The sequence below is a fragment of the Microcaecilia unicolor genome, chromosome 4 (genome assembly GCF_901765095.1).
Source record: "Microcaecilia unicolor chromosome 4, aMicUni1.1, whole genome shotgun sequence".
Taxonomy (NCBI): Eukaryota; Metazoa; Chordata; class Amphibia; order Gymnophiona; family Siphonopidae; genus Microcaecilia; species Microcaecilia unicolor.
Window position 1 is genome coordinate 153,744,778 of NC_044034.1, and position 7,232 is coordinate 153,752,009.

A 7,232-nucleotide genomic window follows, 5' to 3' on the forward strand; every position below is an offset into this window, starting at 1 on the left:
GCAAGGGGCCCTGCCTATTCAGCAACATCAACAGCTCCTCAATCTTTTTGGCCAGCTCATTGTGCAGCTCTCAGCACCATCAGCAGTGCCACCAGCCCACCTGGGAAATGCTATTCTGGTGGCCCCTTATCAGCCCCACAGAAAAACTCCACTGGGTTTCTCCCTCACAAACATCCACTTCAGGTGACTACTCCTTGGACCAGGGCAGTGAACCTCTCAGCCTGGACCACTCAGCATCTGAAGGAGAAGACCTGCATTCCACAATGCCCCAGGACTCCTCAGGCACCCGGGCAGCCCCAAGTCCCCCGGCACCCGAGGATCTGACCTACCCGAAATTCCTACAAAAGGCCTCAAGATATCTCGGACTCACTCCTACTAAAACACCTGATCGGCTCAATGAAGCACTGGGCATTCTCAAATATCTGGACACAACCAAAATCTTAGTCCACTAACTCCTCCTGGACTGCTGTGAAAAAATCTGGCAGACACCACTTTCTGGATCGGCTGTGTCGAAGCAACTTGACCTCAAATACCAAGTCCTTGCCTGCCCTGGCTTTGACAAACCACAGCTTCCTCACCAATCCATCATTGTGGAATCCGCCTAAAGAAGGCTAGCAGTTCCAAGACCCATGCCAATGATCCCCCAGGAAAAGAACAGAAAACCCTGGACACCATTGTAAAAAAAAGTATACCATGGAACCATGCTGAACTCCAAAATTGATGCTCATCTTTTTCAACTAATTCTCTACAATGATTCCCTCAGGAAGAAAATCGAATAGCTCCTGCCTTCCTGCCACCAGACAACAGGTCTCTCATCGCCCTCGTCATCCGGGACATGGAGGAATGCGGAAAACACATGATCCAAGCAGTCTTGATGCCTTCAAGACCTTCGCATGCACAGCCAGCGTCGCCATAGCTGTAAGATGCATGGCATGGCTCAAAGCCTCAGGACTTCATGAAGACACACACGAACGCCTCGCTGATGCTTCCTGCTTGGGGGAGAACCTCTTTGGGGACAAAGTCAAAGAAACAGTGAACACTCTGAAAGACCATTGCACAATGCTGCAAACTCTATCTATGGATGGCCTGGTGCGGCCATCATCATCTAGAAGACACCAGCCCACCCACTACCACAGACGTCATCACAGTTCCAGTCGGTATGATGGCTCCTCAAGGTGGCCAGTCACATCGCCAAAAACCTCAACCAAATGGTGCGCCCTATCAGCAGAGGCAATGACCTAGAGAATGAAAAAACCCAAAAACCAAACCCTGCCCACAACCTCTAAGGTGGGTCCCAGTTTTTAACTTCAACCCACCAGCCTCTCCGCCATTGGGGGGTTGACTCTCCCTGTATGCCAACGCCTGGAGACAGATAACGACAGAAAGATGGGCCCTCAACATCATCCAGCATGGATATTGGATCAGATTCCACACCCATCGTCAAGACCCCCCCTAAAACACGCCACTGCAGAATGTCTAACCTACCTCATTCACAAGAAATTCAGTCTCTCCTGTGAATGAAAGCAATAGAGCCTGTTCCCCAAACAGAGCTCAACCAGGGGTTCTACTCTCGGTACTTCCTAGTCCCCAAGAAAACAGGGAGATCCAGACCCATTCTGGACCTCAGACACCTCAACAAATTTATCCAGAAGGAGACATTCTGAATGCACTTACTGGGAACCATCTTTCCACCGATCCAGAAAAAACGACTGGCTTGCCTCCCTGGACCTCCAGGATGCATATACTCACATCCCAATCCACAAATCTCACAAGAAGTTCCTATGATTCCGCGTCCTGGGCCAACACTACCGGTACTGGGTCCCCCCATTCGGACTCTCCACCGCACAAGGGTGTTTACCAAGTGTGTAGCAGTGGCAGCAGCCCACCTTCGCAAAACTGGGATATGTGTCTTTCCGTACCTCGTTGACTGGCTACTCATGGGACCCTTACCTCTGAAGACAGCGGCTGCAGTGAACACCTCCATCACTGTCCTCCAGTCACTCGGCTTTCTCATCAATGTGTAAAAATGAGCAAAATGTGCAAAAGGGAATTTCTGCTGTTTCTAGCATTTACATGTCCAGTGATTCTCCTCTGCCCTCCCCTCATCTTCCATCCATGTCCAGCGATTCTCCTCCCATCCCATCCATGTCCAGCGATTCTCCTCTCCCCTCCCATCCCAGTCCAGCGATTCTCCTCTGCCCTCCCCTCCCATCCATGACTAGTGACTCTCATCTAAGCGATTTCTCTCTCCCCTGCCCTCCTCTCCATGTCGAGCGATTCTCCCCTTCCATCCCATCCCATCGATGTCCAGCGATTCCCCTCCCCTCCCCTGTCCAGTGAGTCATCCCCAGTCCCCACCTGCCTCCCTTTTAGCACCCAAGGTCGAGTTGAACCCCAGCTTTCATCTGCCCGCCTTCTTCTCCCACAACAGCCCTCTTGTCCTTCCTGCCGTTAAACCTTTATTTTGCCTCAGGTGAAAGCGGCAGGCTCGGCTCGTGTCACCTCACCTCCAGCCTTCCCTCTGTGTCCCGCCATCCTCTGATGTCATTTCATCTTTCCGCGAGGGCAGGACACTGAGAGGGAAGGGAACACTGGAGACAAGCTGACATCAGCTCATTTGCTGCTGTTACGAACCTAGCCAGCCAAGGAGGCAGATTTGACCAATTATATAGAGATAGTGCGCATTAATGATATTTATGTATTGTCCCTAGACATAACAAATTGGAGAAGGGAATTGGGACCTGATCTACGCCTTTCTGTATGCAGCACTTCTGATGAGAAGCAGAGCTGGATCCAGGGGTATGCAACACTCTGGTGATAAATACTGCAGGATCCTGGTGTATGCATCCCTTCTTATGTGAATTTGCAGGATCCTGGGTATAATATCCCTTCTGATGTAAATTATGCAGGATCCTGGTGTTGCATTCCTTCTGATGAGAAATACACTACTGCTGGATCTAAGTGTATACAGCCCTTGGGGGTAAGAAATTGAGCTGGATCAAGGTGTATGCAGCCCCTCTGGGAAGACATGCAGCTTGATCCAGGTGTTTGCAGCCCTTCAGGAAAGATTTGGACACGTATTACTGTATTGTATATAACAGTGTGTAAAAATGAGCAAAATATGAAAAAGAGAGTTTCTGCTGTTTCTAGCTGGTGCAATAATTTTTTAATGCTATTTTACTGATTTCAAATTTTATATGTTCATATGGGAAGTTTTCAAATAAATGACATTTCTGTCAACAAAAAAAATAATTCACACACATAGGCATAAACATTTGCAAGTATTTTTATAGAGAACTAAAAGCAGGCTCAGTGCAGCTTACATAGCTCAAAGCCCCACCTCTTCAATGTCGCCTTCGGCACCTAACCACTACACCTCTATTCAGGAAATCTTGACTGCCCTACATTTTGTCCTTTAGATTGTAAGCTCCTTCGAGCAGGGACTGTCCTTCTTTGTTAAACTGTACAGCGCTGCGTAACCCTAGTAGCGCTCTAGAAATGTTAAATAGTAGTAGTAGTAGTTTATTGTCATCATAAAGAAAAGAGCAGGCATCTAGTGCACCAATGAAAACCACAATACGGCACTGGAAATAACAAAGCAGCTTCTGGTGTACTGACAAATATATTATGAAAATAACCCTCCCCCCTTCACAGACCCTCAAAAATTCCACCAGCCCCACAGCTCCTGTTAGATCTCCTCCTCTCTATCCCCTAACAAGAGATAATGCAAATCTACTTTGTTATTGTTTTTGACAAACAGTGATGGCTGCTTCAGGGGGAACTGTCTTCAACTTTATAGTCATACCCTCTCTTGTGATTTTATTTATTTATTTATTTATTGCATTTGTATCCCACATTTTCCCACCTCTTTGCAGGCTCAATGTGGCTTACAATACATCATGAATCGTGGAGATATATAAGAAATAAACATTTAGTATTATAGAAGGATCTTGGGTAACATGATAATGATAAGCATGCTATTAATATAACAAGCAAATAGTAAAGACGATTCTGGGTTTATGTGGAGGAGTTCATAGTTGTTGGTCTTTGTGGTATGTCTTGTTAAAGAGATGGGTCTTCAGTAGTTTGCGGAAGTTAGTTCATAGATCGATTTTAAGTTGCGCAGCAGCGCGTTCCATTGTGTGCTCAAGTAGGAAAAGGTTGACACGTGCATTAGTTTATATTTTAGCCCTTTACAGTTAGGGAAATTAAGGTTGAGGAATGTGCGGGATGATGTCTTAGCATTCCTAGATGGTAAGTCTATTAGGTCTGACATATAGGCTGGGGCATCTCCATGAATGATTTTGTGGACCAGAGTACATATTTTGAACATGATGTGTTCTTTAAGAGGGAGCCAATGCAGCTTTTCTCGTAGGGGTTTAGCACTCTCATATTTGTTTTACCGAATATGAGTCTGGCTGCCGTATTCTGGGCTGTCTGAAGTTTCTTGATTATTTCTGATTATTTATTCTTTACAACCGGCGTAGAGTGCGTTACAGTAGTCTAGATGACTGAGCACCATTGATTGTACAGGTTACAGAAAACAGTCCTTGGGAAAAAAGGTCTTATTCTTTTAATTTCCACATTGAGTGGAACATCTTCTTGGTTGTGTTTCTCGCATGGCTCTTGAGTGTTAGGTGCCGGTCGATGGTAACTCCGAGAATTTTAGGGTGTCTGCGATTGGAAGGTTCAGGTTTTGGTGTGTTAATGGCGGTGAATTTGTTCTTGTTATGTTGAGAGGTGAGTATTAGGCATTGAGTTTTTTCTGCATTGAGTTTCAGCCGAAATGCATCCGCCCATGAATGCATGATCTGGAGACTTTGGTTAATGTCATTGGAAATTTCTGTTAGATCTTGTTTGAATGGGATGTAGATCGTTACATCATCTGCGTATATGTATGGGTTGAGGTTTTGGTTTGATAATAGCTTAGCCAAGATTATCATCATTAAGTTGAATAGAGTTGGTGAAAGGGGAGATCCCTGTGGGACTCTGCATTCTGTATCCATGGGGCTGAGGTAGTCACTTGGTATGATCGTTGCGGTTAGGAATCCCTTAAACCAGTTTAGAACGTTACCTCCAATTCCAAAGTAGTCAAGGATGTGTAGTAGTATTCCATGATCAACCAGATAAGCTCATGCCATGTCCCTTCATTCAACCTCAAGAAGATAGAGATAAGAGTTTTCAGTTTTGCCATAGTATAAGTCATCACAAGAACAAAATATAAAATATAAGAAAACCGATGGGCTGCATTAGGGATTTATAGCCCATTTAATTATGTTTAAACAAAAGAGATCTGCATGAAACAAAATATTTATTTTTATTTGGACATATAAAACCGCTTGCCCCTGACACATGTTCAAAACAACCATTTGTGTATCTAAAATGTAATCTTCTACAAAACAGATGAACATGTGATTCCATGTGCCCCAATGAAAGGAGAGTTTAATTGTACTTCCATTTAATATCAATCTATATATATAAAACTCACCCTCAACGTTCTGAAGACAGTGACGTCAGTGAAGCCAAGCCCTGACTTCCTTCAAAAAGGTTTGAAGGTTCGTGGTGGTGAAGCCACCAAAATCGCTCCGGGCCCCGCCCTCGAGGGAGGCGCAATGGCAGAACAACGAAGGGGTTGACTGGTTCATCTCCACAGGAAGGTAACGTCACGTCACAGGGGGTGTTGACTTACACTTCTTTGTTTTGACAGCCGCCTGCTTCTTATAGTATGCAGCGATCACCAGTCATAACCCCAGCGCTGCGTTTCTCTATTCCCTCTCTTTCCGGGTTCTCCTTGTCCCTTTGTCGTGCACTATGAGGAGGTTTAATAGACTGGAGTGAAAGTGAGCCTATCTAGTCACTGTAAGCAAGGAAGCCATTTGGTTAATCTCTGTTTCCACTCCCCGGCGCTGTCATTGCCATACACTCAATACAAAGCAAGCAAACAAATGAGTGGCTGGATCCACATTGTCGTTCTTTATTGTTGGTCCAACTGTAACAAGTCTAAAGCAGTTTCAGTTGGATAGGCAGGCCTTACAAGGTGGAGGAGAAAATACATAATTGAATATCACTAAAAAAGCTTCCAATTTATTGTAGCTGGTAGAATCAGCAATTATAAACTCTGTAGTCTGTGGTGATCCTTTGGCCGGAGGCAGCCAATCAACGATTTGTGGGGGTTTGGGGGCTGGAGACCCACTGATTCTCCAGCCCCCCCCCCCCAGTCGCTGGGTGGGAAGGTAGGACAGCATTTTTCGGGAGATGACCACTTGGATTTCTGTGGGTTCAGGGGGTGGGAGTGCTGGAGACCCACCGGATCTCCAGCCCTCCGTGAACATGGGGGGGGGATCGTGGGGGGGGGGACCGGAGGTCCCCCGGACTTCCAGCCCCCCCCCCCCCCCATCGCTACGGGCCCCACCCTCGAGGGCGGAGCAATGGCAGAACAACGAAGGGGTTGGTGGGGGCAGGGCCGTGCCTAGGGTCTCCTGGCGCACCCCTGCAGACTAATCAGTTGGCGCCCCCCCCCCCCCGGTGAAAAATGATCGCTCACCACTTGCCCACTGTACAGAACGTCAGCAATATTCTTAGAAACAAATTGCTATACATTGCAAATAAGGATAGCAGATGTAATTCTCAAAGTGGACATATTCCAAACGCTAAAATGAAAATAAAATGATTTTTTTTTACCTTTGTTGTCTGGTGACTTTCTTTTTCCGATCATGCTGGCCCAGTATCTGAGTCTGCTGCTATCTGTCCTCCTTACTCCATTTCCAGGGCTTCCTTTCCATTTATTCTTACTTTCCTCCTTTCTTCTTCATTTCTTGCTCTATATCCATTTCCAGCAGTTCTTCTCTCATCCCTGGGTCCTGCCTCCCATCCATGTCCATTCTTGTCCCCTCTCTGCCCTTCCCTCCTCCATCCATAGCCAGCCAATCCTCCTCTCTCCCCTCCCCTCCCTCCCATTTCAGCAAATTGTCCTCTCCCTGGGCCCCCATGTCCATCCTTGTCCCTCTCTGCGCTTCGCCTCCTCCTCATCATAGCCAGCAATCCTCCTCCCCTCCATGTCCAGCAATTTGTCCTCTCCCTGGGCCCCCATGTCCATCCTTGTCCCTCTCTGCGCTTCCTCCTCCTCCATCCATAGCCAGCAATCCTCCTCCCCTCCATTTCCAGCAATTTGTCCTCTCCCTGGGCCCCCATGTCCATCCTTGTCCCTCTCTGCCTTTCCCTCCATCCCTCCT